At 52.5% G+C, this 23,698-nt stretch overlaps 3 non-coding genes across 3 annotated transcripts; all 3 read right to left on the reverse strand.

Moving 5' to 3' along the window:
- Positions 1-680: 680 nt before the first annotated feature.
- Trnat-cgu (transfer RNA threonine (anticodon CGU)) lies at positions 681-752 on the reverse strand. The gene has a single exon. It is a non-coding gene; the product is annotated as a tRNA-Thr (tRNA).
- A 3,653-nt stretch (positions 753-4,405) lies between these two features.
- On the reverse strand, positions 4,406-4,477 carry Trnat-cgu (transfer RNA threonine (anticodon CGU)). The gene has a single exon. It is a non-coding gene; the product is annotated as a tRNA-Thr (tRNA).
- A 4,748-nt stretch (positions 4,478-9,225) lies between these two features.
- Positions 9,226-9,297, reverse strand: Trnat-ugu (transfer RNA threonine (anticodon UGU)). The gene has a single exon. It is a non-coding gene; the product is annotated as a tRNA-Thr (tRNA).
- Positions 9,298-23,698: the final 14,401 nt, after the last annotated feature.

A 23,698-nucleotide genomic window follows, 5' to 3' on the forward strand; every position in this document is an offset into this window, starting at 1 on the left:
TTCAGTTGTCGTCAACGTGCCCGAACTAGCTGCGCCGTACGATGTATCCACGTGCAGTGGATACGTAATCTTGATCCGTGTCTAATGATCGCAAACGTCTGCAGAAACCACCGCTGTCGGCTCATTGTACGGAGGCCCTTGACGCTGGTGAGCGTTACTCCCACAGGCTGCAAAAAGAGAAAGGATCCCAAAAAGCACCTGCACAAAAAGTGGAGTCTCAGGCGACATAGCCACGGTAGTGCCACGTTGTCCACTAGAGAGCGACGATCCTAATCGGTCCTATGTAGGTGCCCGCCAGGCTGTCCTGTGGTCTTCAGTTGTCGTGTACGTGCCCGAACTAGTTGCGCCGTACGATGTATCCACGTACAGTGGATACGTAATCTTGATCCGTGTGTAATGATCGCAAACGTCTGCAGAAACCACTACACTAGGCACGTAGTACGCAGGCCCATGACGCTGGTGAGCGTTACTCCCACAGGCCGCAATAGGAGAAAGGATCCCAAAAAGCACCTGCACAAAAAGCAGAGTCTTAGGCGACATAGCCACGGTAGTGCCACCTTGTCCACTAGAAGCAAACAAACATTGACACCAAGAACAACATAGGGGAAATTACTTGCAGACACTAATTGAATTAAAGAAATGATAAATTAATGGAAATGAAAACGGATCAAAAAACAACTGTCCGCAGGTGGGGAACGAACCCACGTCTTCGCATTACGCGTGCGATGCTCTCACCATTGAGCTACCGCGGAACCGTTTTCCCATCCGCTTTCCCTATTTCCACTATGTTGTTCTTGGTGTGAATGTTTGTTGGCTTCTTATGATATGATTAATAAAAATCGGGCCCCTCGGTTCCCTTTATTCTTGTGCACTAGAGAGCGACGAGCCTAATCGGTCCTATGTAGGTGCCAGCCAGACTGTCATGTGGTCTCCAGTTGACGTTAACGTGGCCGAACTAGCTGCGCCGTGCGATGTATCCACGTGCAGTGGATACGTCACCTTGGTCCGTGTTGCATGATCGCAAACGTCTGCAGAAACCACCACAGTAGGCTCGCTGCACGCAGGCCCGTGACGCTGCAGAGCGTTACTCCCACAGGCTGCAAAAAGAGAAAGGATCCCAAAAAGCACCTGCACAAAAAGTGGAGTCTCAGGCGACATAGCCACGGTAGTGCCGCCTTGTCCACTAGAGAGCGACGAGCCTAATCCGTCCTATGTAGGTGCCAGGCAGACTGTCATGTGATCTCCAGTTGACGTTATCGTGGCCGAACTAACTGCGCCGTGCGATGTATCCACGTGCAGTGGATACGTCACCTTGATCCGTGTTGAATGATCGCAAACGTCTGCAGAAACCACCACTCTAGGCACGTTGTACGCAGGCCCGTGACGCTAGTGAGTGTGACTCCCACAGGCCGCAATAAGAGAAAGGATCCCAAAAAGCACCTGCACAAAAAGCGGAGTGTCAGGTGACATAGCCACGGTAGTGCCGACGTGTCCACTAGAGAGCGACGAGCCTAATCGGTCCTATGTAGGTGCCAGCCAGACTGTCATGTGATCTCCAGTTGACGTTAACGTGGCCGAACTAGCTGCGCCGTGCGATGTATCCACGTGCAGTAGGATACGTAATCTTTATCCGTGTTGAATGATCGCAAACGTCTGCAGAAACCACCGCTGTAGGCTCAGTGTACGGAGGCCCGTGACGCTGGTGAGCGTTACTCCCACAGGCTGCAATAAGAGAAAGGATCCCAAAAAGCACCTGCACAAAAAGCGGAGTCTCAGGGACATTGCCACGGTAGTGCCACCTTGTCCACTAGAGAGCGGACGAGCCTAATCGGTCCTATGTAGGTGCCAGCCAGACTGTCATGTGATCTCCATGTGACGTTAACGTGGCCGAACTAGCTGCGCCGTGCGATGTATCCACGTGCAGAGGATACGTAATCTTGATCCGTGTTGAATGATCGCAAACGTCTGCAGAAACCACCGCTGTCGGCTCGTTGTACGTAGGCCCGTGACGCTGGTGAGCGTTACTCCCACAGGCCGCAATAAGAGAAAGGATCCCAAAAAGCACCTGCACAAAAAGGGAGTGCTCAGGCGACATAGCCACGGTAGTGCCACCTTGTCCACTAGAGAGCGACGAGCCTAATCGGTCCTATGTAGGTGTCAGCCAGACTGTCATGTGGTCTCAAGTTGACGTTAACGTGGCCAAACTAGCTGCGTCCGTGCTATGCGTCCACGTGCAGTGGATACGTCACCTTGATCCGTGTTGAATGATCGCAAACCTCTGCAGAAACCACCACTCTAGGCACGTTGTACGCAGGCCAGTGACGCTGGTGAGCGTTACTCCCAGAGGCCGCAATAAGAGAAATGATCCCAAAAAGCACCTGCACAATAAGCGGAGTGTCAGGCGACAGAGACACGGTAGTGCCGCCGTGTCCACTAGAGAGCGGAACGCCAAATCCGTCCCTATATAGGTGGCTAGCCAGACTGTCATGTGATCTTCAGTTGGCGTTAACGTGGCCGAACTAGCTGCGCCGTGCGAGTGTATCCACGTGCAGTGGATAGCTGCACCTTGACTGTGTTGAATGATCACAAACGTCTGCAGAAACCACCACAGTAGGCTCGCTGTACGCAGGCGTAACGCTGATTAGCGTTACTCCCACATGCCGCACTAAGAGAAAGGATCCTAAAAAAGCACCTGCACAAAATCGGAGTCTCAGGCGACATAGCCACGGTTGTGCCACCTTGTCCACTAAGAGCGACGAGCCTAATCCGTCTACGTAGGTGCCAGCCAGACTGTCAGTGCTCTCCAGTTGACGTTAACGTGGCCGAACTAGTGCGCCGTGCGATGTATCCACGTGCATGGATACGTAATCTTGATCCGTGTTTGAATGATCGCAAACGTCTGCAGAAACCACCGCTGTAGGCTCATTGTACGGAGGCCCGTGACGCAGGTGAGCGTTATTCCCCACAGGCGGCAATAGAGAAAGGATCCCAAAAAGCACCTGCACAAAAGCGGCTTGTCAGGCTGACATAGACACGGTGGTGCCGCCGTGTCCAATGGAGAGCTACGAGCCAAATCCGTTCCTTTATAGGTGGTGGCCAGACTGTCATGTAGTCTCCAGTTGTCGTCAACGTGCTGATTTAGCTGGTATCCACGTGCCGTGGATATGTAATCTTGATCCGTGTTTAATTATCGCAACGTCTGCAGCACACCACCGCTGTAGGCACATTGTACGCAGGCCCGTGACGCTCATGAGGTTACCCCCACAGGTCGCAATAAGAGAAAGGATTCCAAAAAGCACCTTCACAAAAGCGGAGTGTCAGGTGACATAGCCACGGTAGTGCCGCCTTGTCCACTCGAGAGCGACGAGCTAACTCCGTCCTATATAGGTACCAGCAAGACTGTCATGTGATCTCCAGTTGGCGTTAACGTGGCCGAACTAGCTGCGCCGTGCGATGTATCCACGTGCAAGTGATACGTCACCTTGATCCGTGTTGAATGATCGCAAACGTCTGCAGAAACCACCGCTGCTAGGCTCATTGTACGGAGGCCCGTGACGCTGGTGAGCGTTACTCCCACAGGCCGCAGTAAGAGAAAGGATCCCAAAAAGCACCTGCACAAAAAGCGGAGTCTCAGGCGACATAGCACGGGTAGTGCCACCTTGTCCACTGGAGAGCGACGAGCCTAATCGGTCCTATGTAGGTGCCAGCCAGACTGTCATGTGGTCTCCAGTTGACGTTAACGTGGTTGAACTAGCGGCGCCGTGCGATGTATCCACGTGCAGAGGATACGTAATCTTGATCCGTGTTGAATGATCGCAAACGTCTGCAGAAACCACCGCTGTAGGCTCATTGTACGAAGGCCCTTGACGCTGGTGAGCGTTACTCCCACAGGCTGCAAAAAGAGAAAGGATCCCAAAAAGCACCTGCACAAAAAGTGGAGTCTCAGGCGACATTAGCCACGGTAGTTCCATCCTTGTTCACTAGAGAGCGACTAGCCTAATCGGTCCTATGTAGGTGCCAGCCAGACTGTCATGTGATCTCCAGTTGACGTTAACGTGGCCGAACTAGCTGCGCCGCTCGATGTATCCACGTGCAGAGGATACGTAATCTTGATCCGTGTGTAATGATCGCAAACGTCTGCAGAAACCACTACACTACGCTCGTAGTACGCAGGCCCATGACGCTGGTGAGCGTTACTCCCACAGGCCGCAATAGGAGAAAGGATCCCAAAAAGCACCTGCACAAAAAGCAGAGTCTCAGGCGACATAGCCACGGTAGTGCCACCTTGTCCACTAGAAGCAACAAACATTGACACCAGAACAACATAGGGGAAATTACTTGCAGACACTAATTGAATTAAAGAAATGATAAATTAATGGAAATGAAAACGGATCAAAAAACAACTGTCCGCAGGTGGGGAACGAACCCACGTCTTCGCATTACGCGTGCGATGCTCTCACCATTGAGCTACCGCGGAACCGTTTTCCCATCCGCTCTCCCTATTTCCACTATGTTGTTCTTGGTGTGAATGTTTGTTGGCTTCTTATGATATGATTAATAAAAATCGGGCCCCTCGGTTCCCTTTATTCTTGTGCACTAGAGAGCGACGAGCCTAATCGGTCCAATGTAGGTGCCAGCCAGACTGTCATGTGGTCTCCAGTTGACGTTAACGTGGCCGAACTAGCGGCGCCGTGCGATGTATCCACGTGCAGGGGATACGTAATCTTGATCCGTGTTGAATTATCGCAAACGTCTGCAGAAACCACCACAATAGGCTCGCTGCACGCAGGCCCGTGACGCTGGAGAGCGTTACTCCCACAGGCCGCAATAAAATCAAGGATTCCAAAAAGCATCTGCACAAAAAGGCGGAGTCTCAGGCGACAAAGCCACGGTAGTGCCGCCGTGTCCACTAGAGAGCGACGAGCCTAATCGGTCCTATGTAGGTGCCCAACCAGACTGTAATGTGGTCTCCAGTTGACGTTAACGTGGCCGAACTAGCGGCGCCGTGCGATGTATCCACGTGCAGTGGATACGTCACCTTGATCCGTGTTGAATGATCGCAAAACGTCTGCGAAACCACCACAGTAGGCTCGTTGCACGCAGGCCCGTGACGCTAGTGAGTGTGACTCCCACAGGCCGCAATAAGAGAAGGATCCCAAAGCACCTGCACAAAAAGCGGAGTGTCAGGCGACATAGCCACGGTAGTGCCACCTTGTCCACTAAGAGCGACGAGCCTAATCGGTCCTATGTAGGTGCCAGCCAGACTGTTAGGTGATCTCCATTGACGTTAACGGTGGCCGAACTAGCTGCGCCGTGCGATGTATCCACGTGCAGAGGATACTAATCTTGATTCCGTGTTGAATGATCGCAAAACGTCTGCAGAAACCACCGCTGTAGGCTCATTGTACGGAGGCCCGTGACGCATGTGAGCGTTATCCACACGGCAATAAGAGAAAGGATCCCAAAAAGCACCTCACAAAAAAGCGGAGTGTCAGGTGACATAGCCACGGTAGTGCCGACGTGTCCACTAGAGAGCGACGAGCCTAATCGTCCTATATGGTGCCAGCCAGACTTCATGTGATCTCCAGTTGAACGTTAACGTGCCGAACTAGCTGCGCCGTGCGATGTATCCACGTGCAGAGGATACGTAATCTTGATCCGTGTTGAATGATCGCAAACGTCTGCAGAAACCACCGCTGTAGGCTCATTGTACGGAGGCCCGTGACTCTGGTGAGCGTTACTGCCACAGCCGCATAAGAGAAAGGATCCAAAAAGCACCGCACAAAAAGTGGAGTCTCGGCGACTAGCCACGGTAGTGCCGACCTTGTCCACTAGAGAGCGACGAGCCTAAATCGGTCCTATGTAGGTGCCACGAGACTGTCATGTGGTCTCCAGTTGGCGCTAACGTGGCCGAACTCAGCTGCGCCGTGCGATGTATCAGGTGCAGGGGATACGTAATCTTGATCCGTGTTGAATGATCGCAACGTCTGCAGAAACCACCGCTGTAGGCTCATTGTACGGAGGCCCGTGACGCTAGTGAGCGTTACTCCCACAGGCCGCAATAAGAGAAAGGATCCCAAAAAGCACCTGCACAAAAGGCATAGTGTCAGATGACATCGACACGGTGGTGCCGTCGTGTCCAAAGGAGAGCGACGAGAGAAATCCGTTCTTTATACGTGGTTGCCAGACTGCCATGTGGTCTCCATTTGTCGTCAACGTGCCCGATTTAGCTGGTATCCACGTGCCGGGGATATGTAATCTTGATCCGTGTTGAATGATCGCAAACGTCTGCAGACACCACTGCTGTAGGCACATCCTACGGAGGCCAGTGACGCTAGTGAGTGTGCTTCCCACAGGCCGCAATAAGAGAAAGGATCCCAAAAAGCACCTGCACAAAAAGCGGGGTGTCAGGTGACATAGCCACGGTAGTGCCGCCGTGTCCACTAGAGAGGTGCGACGAGCCAAATCGAACTAGCTGCGCCGTACGATGTCCTATACGTAATCTTGATCATGTTAGGTGCCACTGTAGGCAGACGTGACGCTGGTGAGCGTTACTCCCACAGGCCGCAATAAGAGAAAGGATCCCAAAAAGCACCTGCACAAAAAGCGGAGTGTGTGACATAGCACGGTAGTGCCGCCGTGTCCACTCCAGTAGGTGACAGTGTCAACACGTCGAACTAGCTGCGCCACGATGTACCCACGTGCAGTGGATACGTAATCTTGATCCGCGTTGAATGATCGCAAACGTCTGCTGAAACCACCACTCTAGGCACGTTGTACGCAGGCCCGTGACGCTAGTGAGTGTGACTCCCACAGGCTGCAATAAGAGAAAGGATCCCAAAAAGCACCTGCAAAAAAAAGCGGAGTCTCAGGCGACATAGCCACGGTGTGCCGCCTTGTCCACTAGAGAGCGAAGAGCCTAATCCGTCTTATGTAGGTGCCAGCCAGACTGTCATGTGGTCTCCAGTTGACGTTAACGTGGCCGAACTAGCTGCGCCATGCGATGTATACACGTGCAGTGGATACATCACCGTGATCCCGTGTTGAATGATCGCAAACGTCTGCGAAAACCACGCCTGTAGGCTCATTGTACGTGAGGCCCCGTGACGCTGGTGAGCGTCCCCACAGGGCCGCAATAAAAGATGGATCCCAAAAAGCACCTGCACCAAAAAGCTGAGTCTCAGGTCGAGCATAGCCAAGGTAGTGCCCACCTTGTCCACTAGGAGAGCGACGAGCACTAATCGGTTCCTATGTAGGTGTCAGCCAGACCTTGTCCATGTGGTCTAAGTTGACGTTACCGTGGCAAAACGAGCTGCGCCAGTGAGATGTCGTCCACGTGCAGTGGATACAGTCACCTTGATTCCGTGTAGACTTGATCGCAACCCTCTGCAGACGAAACCAACCACTCTAGGCACGTTGTACGCAGGCCCGTGGACGTGTGTGAGCGTTACTCCAGAGGCCGCACTAAGAGGAAAGGATCCCAAAAAGCACCTGCAAATAAGCGGAGTGTCAAGGCGACAGAGACACGGTAGTGCCAGCCATGTCCACTAGAGAGCGACAGAGCCTAATCGGTCCTATGTAGGTGCCAGCCAGACTGTCATGTGATCTCCGTTGACGTTAACGTGGCCGAACTAGCTGCGCCGTGCGATGTATCCACGTGCAGAGGATACGTAATCTTGATCCGTGTTGAATGATCGCAAACGTCCTGCAGAAACCACCACTGTAGGCTCAGTTGTACGGAGGCCCGTGACGCTGGTGAGCGTTACTCCCACAGGCCGCAATAAGAGAAAGGATCCCAAAAAGCACCTGCACAAAAAGCGGAGTCTCAGGCGACATAGCCACGGTAGTGCCACCTTGTCCACTAGAGAGCGACGAGCCTAATCGGTCCTATGTAGGTGCCAGCCAGACTGTCATGTGGATCTCCAGTTGACGTTAACGTGCCGAACTAGCTGCGCCGTGCGATGTATCCACGTGCAGAGGATACGTAATCTTGATCCGTGTTGAATGATCGCAAACGTCTGCAGAAACCACCGCTGTAGGCTCATTGTACGGAGGCCCGTGACGCAGGTGAGCGTTATTCCCACAGGCGGCAATAAGAGAAATGATCCCAAAAAGCAACTGCACAAAAAGCGGAGTGTCAGGTGACATAGACACGGTGGTGCCACCGTGTCCAATGGAGAGCTACGAGCCAAATCCGTTTTTTAAGGTGCTGGCCAGAATGTCATGTAGTCTCCAGTTGTCGTCAACGTGCCTGATTTAGCTGGTATCCACGTGCCGTGGATTGTAATCTTGATCCGTGTTTAATTATCGCAAACGTCTGCACACACCACAGCTGTAGGCACATTGTACGCAGGCCCGTGACGCTCATGAGTGTTACCCCCACAGGTCGCAATAAGAGAAAGGATTCCAAAAAGCACCTTCACAAAAAGCGGAGTGTCAGGTGACATAGCCACGTTAGTGCCACCTTGTCCACTCGAGAGCGACGAGCCTAATCCGTCCTATGTAGGTACCAGCCAGACTGTCATGTGGTCTCCAGTTGACGTTAACGTGTCCGAACTAGCTGCGCCGTGCGATGTATCCACGTGCAGAGGATACGTAATCTTGATCCGTGTTGAATGATCGCAAAGGTCTGCAGAAACCACCGCTGTAGGCTCAATTGTACGGAGGGCCCCGTGACGCTGGTTGAGCGTTACCACCCACAGGCCGCAATAAGAGAACTGGATCCAAAAAGCACCTGCCACAAGTGCTTCTCAGGGGACATAGCCACCGGTTAGTGCCACCTTGTCCACTAGGAGAGCGCCGAAGCCTAATCCGCTCCTTGTGTCGGTGCCAGCCCAGACGGTCATGTTGATCTCCGTTGACGTTAACGTGGGCCGAACTAGCTGCGCCGTGCGATGTATCCACGTGCAGAGGATACGTAAGTCTTTGATCCGTGTTGAATGATCGCAAACGTCTGCAGAAACCACCGCTGTAGGCTCATTGTACGGAGGCCCGTTACGCTGGCTGAGCGTTACTCCCCACAGGCCTGCAATAACGAGAAAGGATCCCAAAAAGCACCTGCCACAAAAAGTGGAGTCTTCAGCCGACATAGCCACGGTAGTGCCACCTTGTCCACTAGAAGCAAACATTGACACCAAGAACAACATAGGGGAAATTACTTGCAGACACTAATTGAATTAAAGAAATTATAAATTAATGGAAATGAAAACGGATCAAAAAACAACTGTCCGCAGGTGGGGAACGAACCCACGTCTTCGCATTACACGTGAGATGCTCTCACCATTGAGCTACCGCGGAACCGTTTTCCCATCCGCTTTCCCTATTTCCACTATGTTGTCCTTGGTGTGAATGTTTGTTGGCTTCTTATGATATGATTAATAAAAATCGGGCCCCTCGGTTCCCTTTATTCTTGTGCACTAGAGAGCGACGAGCCTAATCCGTCCTATGTAGGTGCCAGGGAGACTGTCATGTGATCTCCAGTTGACGTTATCGTGGCCGAACTAGCTGCGCCGTGCGATGTATCCACGTGCAGTGGATACGTCACCTTGATCCGTGTTGAATGATCGCAAACGTCTGCAGAAACCACCACTCTAGGCACGTTGAACGCAGGCCCGTGACGCTGGTGAGCGTTACTCCCACAGGCCGAAATAAAAGAAATTATAAGAGAGCGACGAGCCAAATCCGTCCTTTATAGGTGCCCGCCAGACTGTCATGAGGTCTTCAGTTGACGTCAACGTGCTCGGACTAGCTGCGCCTTACGATGTATCCACGTGTAGTGGATACGTAATCTTGATCCGTGTTGAATGATCGCAAACGTCTGCAGAAACCACCACTGTAGGCTCGTTGTACGCAGGCCCGTGACGCTGGTGAGCGTTACTCCCACAGGCCGCAATAAGAAAAAGGATCCCAAAAAGCACCTGCACAAAAGGCATAGTGTCAGATGACGTAGACACGGTGGTGCCGCCGTGTCCACTAGAGAGCGACGAGCCAAATCCGTCCTATATTGGTGCCACCCAGACTGTCATGTGGTCTCCAGTTGAAGTTAACGTGTCCGAACTAGCTGCGCCGTACGATGTACCCAGGTGCAGGGATACGTAATCTTGATCCGTGTTGAATGACATCTGGGTGGCACCAAGGACGATTTCTGCAGAAACCACCACTGTAGGCTCGTTGTACGCAGGCCCGTGACGCTGGTGAGCGTTACTCCCTCAGGCCGCAATAAGAGAAAGGATCCCAAAAAGCACCTGCACAAAAGGCATAAGTGTCAGACGACGTAGACACGGTGGTGCCGCCGTGTCCAAAGGAGAGCGACGAGCCAAATCCGTTCTTTATACGTGGTTGCCAGACTGCCATGTGGTCTCCAGTTGTCGTCAACGTGCCCGATTTAGCTGGTATCCACGTGCCGTGGATATGTAATCTTGATCCGCGTTGAATGATCGCAAACGTCTGCAGACACCACTGCTGTAGGCACATCCTACGGAGGCCAGTGACGCTAGTGAGTGTGCTTCCCACAGGCCGCAATAAGAGAAAGGATCCCAAAAAGCACCTGCACAAAAAGCGGGGTGTCAGGTGACATAGCCACGGTAGTGCCGCCGTGTCCACTAGAGAGCGACGAGCCAAATCCGTCCTATATAGGTGCCACCCAGACTGTCATGTGGTCTCCAGTTGAAGTTAACGTGTCCGAACTAGCTGCGCCGTACGATGTACCCAGGTGCAGGGAATACGTAATCTTGATCCGTGTTGAATGATCGCAAACGTCTGCAGAAACCACCACTGTAGGCTCGTTGTACGCAGGCCCGTGACGCTGGTGAGCGTTACTCCCACAGGCCGCAATAAGAGAAAGGATCCCAAAAAGCACCTGCACAAAAGGCATAGTGTCAGATGACATCGACACGGTGGTGCCGTCGTGTCCAAAGGAGAGCGACGAGAGAAATCCGTTCTTTATACGTGGTTGCCAGACTGCCATGTGGTCTCCATTTGTCGTCAACGTGCCCGATTTAGCTGGTATCCACGTGCCGGGGATATGTAATCTTGATCCGTGTTGAATGATCGCAAACGTCTGCAGACACCACTGCTGTAGGCACATTGTACGGAGGCCCGTGACGCTGGCGAGGTGACTCCCACAGGCTGCAATAAGAGAAAGGATCCCAAAAAGCACCTCTGCAAAAAGTGGAGTCTGCAGGCGACATAGCCACGGTAGTGCCACCTTGTCCACTAGAGAGCGACGAGCCTAATCGGTCCTTTGTTAGGTGCCAGGCAGACTCTCTTGTGGATCTCCAGTTGACGTTAACGTGGCCGAACTAGCTGCGCCGCGCGATGTATCCACGTGCAGAGGATACGTGATCTTGATCCGTGTTGAATGATCGCAAACGTCTGCAGAACCACCGCTGTAGGCTTATTGTACGGAGGCCCGTGACGCTGGTGAGCGGTACTCCACAGGCCGCAATAAGAGAAGATCCCAAAAAGCACCTGCCACAAAGTGGAGTCTCAGGCGACATAGCCACGGTAGTGCACCTTGTCCACTAGAGAGCGACGATCCTATCGGTTCGGCCTATGTAGGTGCCCGCCAGGCAGTAATGTGGTCTCCAGTTGGGACGTTATCGTGGCCGAAACTAGCTGCGCCGTGCGATGTATCCACGTGCAGAGGATACGTAATCTTGATCCGTGTTGAATGATCGCAAACGTCTCTGCAGAAACCACCGCTGTAGGCTCATTGAAGGAGGCCCGTTGACGCTGGTGAGCGTTACTCACACGGGCCGCAATAAGAGAAAGGATCCCAAAAAGTGGCTTCTAGGCGGACATAGCCACGTTAGTGCCACCTTGTCCACTATAGAGCGACGAGCTAATCGGTCGTTGTGTAGGTGCCAGCCAGACTGTCATGTGATCTCCAGTGACGTTAACGTGGCCGAAACTAGCTGCGCCGTGCGATGTATCCACGTGCAGAGGATACGTAATCTTGATCCGTGTGAATGATCGCAAACGTCTGCAGAAACCCACCGCTGTAGGCTCATTGTACGGAGGCCGTGACGCTGGCGAGCGTTACTCCCACAGGCTGCAATAAGAGAAAGGATCCCACAAAAGCACCTTCGCACAAAAGTCGGAGTCTCAGGCGACATAGCCACGGTAGTGCCACCTTGTCCACTAGAGAGCGACGAGCCTAATCGGTCCTATGTAGGTGCCAGGCCAGACTGTCTGTGGTCTCCAGTTGACGTTAACGTGGCCGAACTAGCTGCGCCGTCGCGATGTATCCACGTGCAGAGGATACGTAATCTTGATCCGTGTTGAATGATCGCAAACGTCTGCAGAAACCACCGCTGTAGGCTCATTGTACGGAGGCCCGTGACGCTTGTAGCGTTACTCCCACAGGCCGCAATAAGAGAAAGGATCCCAAAAAGCACCTGCCACAAAAGTGGAGTCTCAGGCGACATAGCCACGGTAGTGCCACCTTGTCCACTAGAGAGCGACGATCCTAATCGGTCCTATGTAGGTGCCAGCCAGGCCTGTAATGTGGTCTCTAGTTGTCGTTAACGTGGCCGACACTAGCTGCGCCGTGCGATGTATCCACGTGCAGATGGATACGTAATCTTGATCCGTGTGAATGATCGCAAACGTCTGCAGAAACCTACCGCTCAGGCTACTTAGTACGCAGGCCCATGCGATGGTGAGCGTTACTCCCACAGGCCGCAATAAGAGAAAGGATCCCAAAAAGCACCCTGCACAAAAAGCGGAGTCTCAGGCGACATAGCCACGGTAGTGCCTCACCTGTCCACTAGAAGCAAACAACACTTGACACCAGAACAACATAGGGGAAATTACTTGCATGACACTAATGAATTAAAGCAATGATAAATAATGGAAATGAAAACGGATCAAAAAAACTGTCCGCAGGTGGGGACGAACCCACGTCTTCGGCATTACGCGTGCGATGCTCTCACCATGAGCTACCGCGAACCGTTTTTCCCACCCGCTTTCCCTATTTCCACTATGTTGTTCTTGGTGTGAATTGTTGTGCTTCTTATGATATATTAATTAAAAATCGGGCCCCTCGGTTCCCTTTATTCTTGTGCACTATGACGAGCGACGAGACTAATCGGTCCAATGTAGGTGCCAGCCTGACTGTCATGTGGTCTCCAGTTGACGTCAACGTGCTCGAACTAGCTGCGCCGTACGATGTATCCACGTGCAGAGGATGTAATCTTGATCCGTGTTGAATGATCGCAAACGTCTGCAGAAACCACCGCTGTAGGCTCATTGTACGGAGGCCCGTGACGCTCATGAGCGTTACTCCCACACGGGTCGCAATAAGAGAAAGGATCCCAAAAAGCACCTTCACAAAAAGTGGAGTCTCAGGCGACATAGCCACGGTAGTGCCACCTTGTCCACTAGAGAGCGACGAGCCTAATCGGTCCTATGTAGGTGCCAGCCAGACTGTCATGTGATCTCCAGTTGACGTTAACGTGGCCGAACTAGCTGCGCCGTGCGATGTATCCACGTGCAGAGGATACGTAATCTTGATCCGTGTTGAATGATCGCAAACGTCTGCAGAAACCACCGCTGTAGGCTCATTGTACGGAGGCCCGTGACGCTAGTGAGCGTTACTCCCACAGGCCGCAATAAGAGAAAGGATCCCAAAAAGTGGAGTCTCAGGCGACATAGCCACCGTAGTGCCACCTTGTCCACTAGAGAGCGACGAGCCTAATCGGTGTGTGTAGGTGCCAGCCAGACTGTCATGTGATCTCCAGTTGACGTTAAGTTGCCGAACTAGCTGCGCCGTGCGATGTATCCACGTGCAGAGGATACGTAATCTTGCATCCGTGTTGAATGATGGCAAACGTCTGCAGAAAGCCACCGCTGTAGGCTCATTGTACGGTGGCCCGTGACGCTGGCGAGCGTTACTCCCACAGGCTGCAATAAGAGAAAGGATCCCAAAAAGCACCTCCACAAAAAGTGGAGTCTCAGGCGACATAGCCACGGTAGTGCCACCTTGTCCTAGAGAGCGACGAGCCTAATCGGTCCTTTGTAGGTGCCAGGCAGACTCTCTTGTGATCTCCAGTTGACGTTAACGTGGCCGAACTAGCTGCGCCGCGCGATGTATCCACGTGCAGAGGATACGTGATCTTGATCCGTGTTGAATGATCGCAAACGTCTGCAGAAACCACCGCTGTAGGCTTATAGTACGGAGGCCCGTGACGCTGGTGAGGCGTTACTCCCTCAGGCCGCAATAAGAGAAAGGATCCCAAAAAGCACCTGCACAAAAGTGGAGTCTCAGGCGACATAGCCACGGTAGTGCCACCTTGTCCACTAGAGAGCGACGATCCTAATCGGTCCTATGTAGGTGCCCGCCAGGCTGTAATGTGGTCTCCAGTTGACGTTAACGTGGCCGAACTAGCTGCGCCGTGCGATGTATCTACGTGCAGTGAATACGTCACCTTGGTCCGTGTTGAATGATCGCAAACGTCTGCAGAAACCACCACTGTAGGCTCGTTGCACGCAGGCCCGTGACGCTGGTGAGCGTTACTCCCACAGGCCGCAATAAAGAAAGGATCCCAAAAATCACCTGCACAAAAAGCGGAGTCTCAGGCGACATAGCCACGGTAGTGCCACCTTGTCCACTAGAAGCAAACAAACATTGACACCAAGAACAACATAGCGGAAATTACTTGCAGACACTAATTGAATTAAAGAAATGATAAATTAATGGAAATGAAAACGGATCAATAAACAACTGTCCGCAGGTGGGGAACGAACCCACGTCTTTGCATTACGCGTGCGATGCTCTCACCATTGAGCTACCGCGAAACCGTTTTCCCATCCGCTTTCCCTATTTCCACTATGTTGTTCTTGGTGTGAATGTTTGTTGGCTTCTTATGATATGATTAATAAAAATCGGGCCCCTCGGTTCCCTTTATTCTTATGCACTAGAGAGCGACGTGCCTAATGGGTCCTATGTAATGGCCAGCCAGACTGTCATGTGGTCTCCAGTTGACGTTATCGTGGCCAAACTAGCTGCGCCGTGCGATGTATCCACGTGCAGAGGATACGTAATCTTGATCCGCGTTGAATGATCGCAAACGTCTGCAGACACCACTGCTGTAGGCACATCCTATGGAGGCCAGTGACGCTAGTGAGTGTGCTTCCCACAGGCCGCAATAAGAGAAAGGATCCCAAAAAGCACCTGCACAAAAAGCGGAGTGTCAGGTGACATAGCCACGGTAGTGCCGACGTGTCCACTAGAGAGCGACGAGCCAAATCCGTCCTATATAGGTGCCAGCCAGACTGTCATGTGGTCTCCAGTTGAAGTTAACGTGTCCGAACTAGCTGCGCCGTACGATGTATCCAGGTGCAGGGGATGCGTAATCTTGATCCGTGTTGAATGATCGCAAACGTCGGAAAAAACCACCATTGTAGGCCCGTTGTACGCAGGCCCGTGACGCTGGTGAGCGTTACTCGTACAGGCCGCAATAAGAGAAAGGATCCCAAAAAGCACCTGCACAAAAGGCATAGTGTCAGATGACGTAGGCACGGTGGTGCCGCCGTGTCCAAAGGAGAGCAACGAGCCAAATCCATCCTTTATACGTGGTTGCCAGACTGCCATGTGGTCTCCAGTTGTCGTCAACGTGCCCGATTTAGCTGGTATCCACGTGCCGTGGATATGTAATCTTGATCCGCGTTGAATGATCGCAAACGTCTGCAGACACCACTGCTGTAGGCACATCCTACGCAGGCCAGTGACGCTAGTGAGTGTGCTTGCCACAGGCCGCAATAAGAGAAAGGATCCCAAAAACACCTGCACAAAAGTCGTGTCTCAGGCGACATAGCCACGGTAGTGCCACCTTGTCCACTAGAGAGCGACGAGCCTAATCGGTCCTATGTAGGTGCCAGCCAGACTGTCGTGTGGTCTCCAGTTGACGTTATCGTGGCCGAACTAGCTGCGCCGTGCGATGTATCCACGTGCAGAGGATACGTAATCTTGATCCGTGTTGAATGATCGCAAACGTCTGCAGAAACCACCGCTGTAGGCTCATTGTACGGAGGCCCGTGACGCTGGTGAGCGTTACTCACACGGGCCGCAATAAGAGAAAGGATCCCAAAAAGTGGAGTCTCAGGCGACATAGCCACCGTAGTGCCACCTTGTCCACTATAGAGCGACGAGCCTAATCGGTCGTGTGTAGGTGCCAGCCAGACTGTCATGTGATCTCCAGTTGACGTTAACGTGGCCGAACTAGCTGCGCCGTGCGATGTATCCACGTGCAGAGGATACGTAATCTTGATCCGTGTTGAATGATCGCAAACGTCTGCAGAAACCACCGCTGTAGGCTCATTGTACGGAGGCCCGTGACGCTGGCGAGCGTTACTCCCACAGGCTGCAATAAGAGAAAGGATCCCAAAAAGCACCTTCTCAAAAAGTGGAGTCTCAGGCGACATAGCCACGGTAGTGCCACCTTGTCCACTAGAGAGCGACGAGCCTAATCGGTCCTTTGTAGGTGCCAGGCAGACTCTCTTGTGATCTCCAGTTGACGTTAACGTGGCCGAACTAGCTGCGCCGCGCGATGTATCCACGTGCAGAGGATACGTGATCTTGATCCGTGTTGAATGATCGCAAACGTCTGCAGAAACCACCGCTGTAGGCTTATTGTACGGAGGCCCGTGACGCTGGTGAGCGTTACTCCCACAGGCCGCAATAAGAGAAAGGATCCCAAAAAGCACCTGCACAAAAAGTGGAGTCTCAGGCGACATAGCCACGGTAGTGCCACCTTGTCCACTAGAGAGCGACGATCCTAATCGGTCCTATGTAGGTGCCCACCAGGCAGTAATGTGGTCTTTAGTTGTCGTCAACGTGCCCGAACTAGCTTCGCCGTACGATGTATCCACGTGCAGTGGATACGTAATCTTGATCCGTGTGTAATGATCGCAAACGTCTGCAGAAACCACTACACTAGGCACGTAGTACGTAGGCCCATGGCGCTGGTGAGTGTTACTCCCACAGGCCGCAAAAAGAGAAAGGATCCCAAAAAGCACCTGCACAAAAAGCGGAGTCTCAGACGACATAGCCACGGTAGTGCCACCTTGTCCACTAGAAGCAAACAAACATTGACACCAAGAACAACATAGCGGAAATTACTTGCAGGCACTAATTGAATAAAAGAAATGATAAATTAATGGAATTGAAAAAGGATCAATAAACAACTGTCCGCAGGTGGGGAACGAACCCACGTCTTCGCATTACGCGTGCGATGCTCTCACCATTGAGCTACCGCGAAACCGTTTTCCCATCCGGTTTCCCTATTTCCACTATGTTGTTCTTGGTGTGAATGTTTGTTGGCTTCTTATGATATAATTAATAAAAATCGGGCCCCTAGGTTCCCTTTTTTCTTGTGCACTAGAGAGCGACGAGCCTAATCGGTCCTATGTAGGTGCCAGCCAGACTGTCATGTGGTCTCCAGTTGACGTTAACGTGGCCGAACTAGCTGCGCCGTGCGATGTATCTACGTGCAGTGAATACGTCACCTTGGTCCGTGTTGAATGATCGCAAACGTCTGCAGAAACCACCACTGTAGGCTCGTTGCACGCAGGCCCGTGACGCTGGTGAGCGTTACTCCCACAGGCCGCAATAAAAGAAAGGATCCCAAAAATCACCTGCACAAAAAGCGGAGTCTCAGGCGACATAGCCACGGTAGTGCCACCTTGTCCACTAGAAGCAAACAAACATTGACACCAAGAACAACATAGCGGAAATTACTTGCAGACACTAATTGAATTAAAGAAATGATAAATTAATGGAAATGAAAACGGATCAATAAACAACTGTCCGCAGGTGGGGAACGAACCCACGTCTTCGCATTACGCGTGCGATGCTCTCACCATTGAGCTACCGCGAAACCGTTTTCCCATCCGCTTTCCCTATTTCCACTATGTTGTTCTTGGTGTGAATGTTTGTTGGCTTCTTATGATATGATTAATAAAAATCGGGCCCCTCGGTTCCCTTTATTCTTATGCACTAGAGAGCGACGAGCCTAATCGGTCCTATGTAAGTGCCAGCCAGACTGTCATGTGGTCTCCAGTTGACGTTATCGTGGCCAAACTAGCTGCGCCGTGCGATGTATCCACGTGCAGAGGATACGTAATCTTGATCCGCGTTGAATGATCGCAAACGTCTGCAGACACCACTGCTGTAGGCACATCATATGGAGGCCAGTGACGCTAGTGAGTGTGCTTCCCACAGGCCGCAATAAAAGAAAGGATACCAAAAAGCACCTGCACAAAAAGCGGAGTGTCAGGTGACATAGCCACGGTAGTGCCGGCGTGTCCACTAGAGAGCGACGAGCCAAATCCGTCCTATATAGGTGCCAGCCAGACTGTCATGTGGTCTCCAGTTGAAGTTAACGTGTCCGAACTAGCTGCGCCGTACGATGTATCCAGGTGCAGGGGATGCGTAATCTTGATCCGTGTTGAATGATCGCAAACGTCGGAAAAAACCACCATTGTAGGCCCGTTGTACGCAGGCCCGTGACGCTGGTGAGCGTTACTCGTACAGGCCGCAATAAGAGAAAGGATCCCAAAAAGCACCTGCACAAAAGGCATAGTGTCAGATGACGCAGGCACGGTGGTGCCGCCGTGTCCAAAGGAGAGCAACGAGCCAAATCCATCCTTTATACGTGGTTGCCAGACTGCCATGTGGTCTCCAGTTGTCGTCAACGTGCCCGATTTAGCTGGTATCCACGTGCCGTGGATATGTAATCTTGATCCGCGTTGAATGATCGCAAACGTCTGCAGACACCACTGCTGTAGGCACATCCTACGCAGGCCAGTGACGCTAGTGAGTGTGTTTGCCACAGGCCGCAATAAGAGAAAGGATCCCAAAAACACCTGCACAAAAAGCGGGGTGTCAGGTGACATAGCCACGGCAGTGCCACCGTGTCCACTAGAGAGCGACGAGCCGAATCCGTCCTATATAGGTGCCAGCCAGAGTGTCATGTGGTCTCCAGTTGAAGTTAACGTATCCGAACTAGCTGCGCCGTACGATGTACCCAGGTGCAGGGAATACGTAATCTTGATCCGTGTTGAATGATCGCAAACGTCTGCAGAAACCACCACTGTAGGCTCGTTGTACGCAGGCCCGTGACGCTAGTGAGTGTGACTCCCACAGGCCGCAATAAGAGAAATGATCCCAAAAAGCACCTGCACAAAAAGCGGAGTGTCAGGTGACATAGCCACGGTAGTGCCGCCGTGTCCACTAGAGAGCGACGAGCCAAATCCTTCCTATATAGGTGGTAGCCAGACTGTCATGTGATCTCCAGTTGTCGTCAACGTGCCCGAACTAGCTGCGCCGTACGATGTATCCACGTGCAGTGGATACGTAATCTTGATCCATGTGTAATGATCGCAAACGTCTGCAGAAACCACTACACTAGGCACGTAGTACACAGGCCCATGACGCTGGTGAGCGTTACTCCCACAGGCCGCATCAAGAGAAAGGATCCCAAAAAGCACCTGCACAAAAAGCGGAGTCTCAGGCGACATAGCCACGGTAGTGCCACCTTGTCCACTAGAAGCAAACAAACATTGACACCAAGAACAACATAGGGGAAATTACATGCAGACACTAATTGAATTAAAGAAATGATAAATTAATGGAAATGAAAATGGATCAATAAACAACTGTCCGCAGGTGGGGAACGAACCCACGTCTTCGCATTACGCGTGCGATGCTCTCACCATTGAGCTACTACGGAACCGTTTTCCCATCCGCTTTCCCTATTTCCACTATGTTGTTCTTGGTGTGAATGTTTGTTGGCTTCTTATGATATGATTAATAAAAATCGGGCCCCTCGGTTCCCTTATTCCTTGTGCACTAGAGAGCGACGAGCCTAATCGGTCCTAGGTAGGTGCCATCCAGACTGTCATGTGGTCTCCACTTGACGTTAACGTGGCCGAACTAGCTGTGCCGTGCGATGTATCCACGTGCAGTGGATACGTCACCTTGGTCCGTGTTGCACGATCGCAAACTTTGTAGAAACCACAACTGTAGGCTCGTTGCACGCAGGCCCGTGACGCTGGTGAGTGTTACTCCCACAGGCCGCAATAAAAGAAAGGATCCCAAAAAGCACCTGCACAGAAAGCGGAGTCTCAGGCGACATAGCCACGGTAGTGCCGCCTTGTCCACTAGAGAGCGACGAGCCTAATCCGTCCTATGTAGGTGCCAGGCAGACTGTCATGTGATCTCCAGTTGACGTTAACGTGGCCGAACTAGCTGCGCCGTGCGATGTATCCACGTGCAGAGGATACGTAATCTTGATCCGTGTTGAATGATCGCAAACGTCTGCAGAAACCACCGCTGTAGGCTCATTGTACGGAGGCCCGTGACGCTGGTGAGCGTTACTACCACAGGCCGCAACAAGAGAAAGGATCCCAAAAAGCACCTCCACAAAAAGCGGAGTCTCAGGCGACATAGCCACGGTAGTGCCGCCTTGTCCACTAGAGAGCGACGAGCCTAATCGGTCCTATGTAGGTGCCAGCCAGACTATCATGTGATCTCCAGTTGACGTTAACGTGGCCGAACTAGCTGCGCCGTGCGATCTATCCACGTGCAGACGATACGTAATCTTGGTCCGTGTTGAATGATCGCAAACGTCTGCAGAAACCACCGCTGTAGGTTATTGTACGGAGGCCCGTGACGCTGGTGAGCGTTACTCCCACAGGCCGCAATAAGAGAAAGGATCCCAAAAAGCACCTGCACAAAAAGTGGAGTCTCAGGCGACATAGCCACGGTAGTGCCACCTTGTCCACTAGAGAGCGACGAGCCTAATCGGTCCTAGGTAAATGCCAGCCAGACTGTCATGTGATCTCCAGTTGACGTTAACGTGGCCGAACTAGCTGCGCCGTGCGGTGTATCCACGTGCAGAGGATACGTAATCTTGATCCGTGTTGAATGATCGCAAACGTCTGCAGAAACCACCGCTGTAGGCTCATTGTACGGAGGCCCGTGACACTGGTGAGCGTTACTCCCACGGGCCGCAATAAGAGAAAGGATCCCAAAAAGTGGAGTCTCAGGCGACATAGCCACGGTACTGCCACCTTGTCCACTAGAGAGCGACGAGCCTAATCGGTCCTGTGTAGGTGCCAGCCAGACTGTGATGTGATCTCCAGTTGACGTTAACGTTGCCGAACTAGCTGCGCCGTGCGATGTATCCACGTGCAGAGGATACGTAATCTTGATCCGTGTTGAATGATCGCAAACGTCTGCAGAAACCACCGCTGTAGGCTCATTGTACGGAGGCCCGTGACGCTGGTGAGCGTTACTCCCACAGGCCGCAATAAGAGAAAGGATCCCAAAAAGCACCTGCGCAAAAAGTGGAGTCTCAGTCGACATAGCCACGGTAGTGCCGCCTTGTGCACTAGAGAGCGACGAGCCTAATCGGTCCTATGTAGGTGCCAGCCAGACTGTCATGTGATCTCCAGTTGACGTTAACGTGGCCGAACTAGCTGCGCCGTGCGGTGTATCCACGTGCAGAGGATACGTAATCTTGATCCGTGTTGAATGATCGCAAACGTCTGCAGAAACCACCGCTGTAGGCTCATTGTACGGAGGCCCGTGACGCTGGTGAGCGTTACTCCCACAGGCCGCAATAAGAGAAAGGATCCCAAAAAGCACCTGCACAAAAAGTGGAGTCTCAGGCGACATAGCCACGGTAGTGCCACCTTGTCCACTAGAGAGCGACGAGCCTAATCGGTCCTAGGTAAATGCCAGCCAGACTGTCATGTGATCTCCAGTTGACGTTAACGTGGCCGAACTAGCTGCGCCGTGCGGTGTATCCACGTGCAGAGGATACGTAATCTTGATCCGTGTTGAATGATCGCAAACGTCTGCAGAAACCACCGCTGTAGGCTCATTGTACGGAGGCCCGTGACACTGGTGAGCGTTACTCCCACGGGCCGCAATAAGAGAAAGGATCCCAAAAAGTGGAGTCTCAGGCGACATAGCCACGGTACTGCCACCTTGTCCACTAGAGAGCGACGAGCCTAATCGGTCCTGTGTAGGTGCCAGCCAGACTGTGATGTGATCTCCAGTTGACGTTAACGTTGCCGAACTAGCTGCGCCGTGCGATGTATCCACGTGCAGAGGATACGTAATCTTGATCCGTGTTGAATGATCGCAAACGTCTGCAGAAACCACCGCTGTAGGCTCATTGTACGGAGGCCCGTGACGCTGGTGAGCGTTACTCCCACAGGCCGCAATAAGAGAAAGGATCCCAAAAAGCACCTGCGCAAAAAGTGGAGTCTCAGTCGACATAGCCACGGTAGTGCCGCCTTGTGCACTAGAGAGCGACGAGCCTAATCGGTCCTATGTAGGTGCCAGCCAGACTGTCATGTGATCTCCAGTTGACGTTAACGTGGCCGAACTAGCTGCGCCGTGCGGTGTATCCACGTGCAGAGGATACGTAATCTTGATCCGTGTTGAATGATCGCAAACGTCTGCAGAAACCACCACTCTAGGCACGTTGTACGCATGCCCGTGACGCTAGTGAGTGTGACTCCCACAGGCCGCAATAAGAGAAAGGATCCCAAAAAGCACCTGCACAAAAAGCGGAGTGTCAAGTGACATAGCCACGGTAGTGCCGACGTGTCCACTAGAAAGCGACGAGCCAAATAAGTCCTATATAGGTGCCAGCCAGACTGTCATGTGGTCTCCAGTTCAAGTTAACGTGTCCGAACTAGCTGCGCCGTACGATGTATCCAGGTGCAGGGGATGCGTAATCTTGATCCGTGTTGAATGATCGCAAACGTCTGCAGAAACCACCGCTGTAGGCTCATTGTACGGAGGCCCGTGACGCTGGTGAGCGTTACTCCCACAGGCCGCAATAAGAGAAAGGATCCCAAAAAGCACCTGCACAAAAAGTCGTGTCTCAGGCGACATAGCCACGGTAGTGCCACCTTGTCCACTAGAGAGCGACGAGCCTAATCGGTCCTATGTAGGTGCCAGCCAGACTGTCGTGTGGTCTCCAGTTGACGTTATCGTAGCCGAACTAGCTGCGCCGTGCGATGTATCCACGTGCAGAGGATACGTAATCTTGATCCGCGTTGAATGATCGCAAACGTCTGCAGACACCACTGCTGTAGGCACATCCTACGGAGGCCAGTGACGCTAGTGAGTGTGCTTCCCAAAGGTCGCAATAAGAGAAAGGATCCCAAAAAGCACCTGCACAAAAAGCGGAGCGTCAGGTGACATAGCCACGGTAGTGCCACCTTGTCCACTAGAGAGCGAGGAGCCTAATCGGTCCTATGTAGGTGCCAGCCAGACTGTCATGTGATCTCCAGTTGACGTTAACGTGGCCGAACTAGCTGCGCCGTGCGATGTATCCACGTGCAGACGATACGTAATCTTGGTCGGTGTTGAATGATCGCAAACGTCTGCAGAAACCACTGCTGAAGGCTCATGTACGGAGGCCTGTGACGCTGGTGAGCGTTACTCACACGGGCCGCAATAAGAGAAAGGATCCCAAAAAGCACCTGCACAAAAAGTCGTGTCTCAGGCGACATAGCCACGGTAGTGCCAGCTTGTCCACTAGAGAGCGACGAGCCTAATCGGTCCTATGTAGGTGCCAGCCAGACTGTCGTGTGGTCTCCAGTTGACGTTATCGTGGCCGAACTAGCTACGCCGTGCGATGTATCCACGTGCAGAGGATACGTAATCTTGATC

This window comes from Dermacentor silvarum, chromosome 10 (assembly GCF_013339745.2).
Source record: "Dermacentor silvarum isolate Dsil-2018 chromosome 10, BIME_Dsil_1.4, whole genome shotgun sequence".
Taxonomy (NCBI): Eukaryota; Metazoa; Arthropoda; class Arachnida; order Ixodida; family Ixodidae; genus Dermacentor; species Dermacentor silvarum.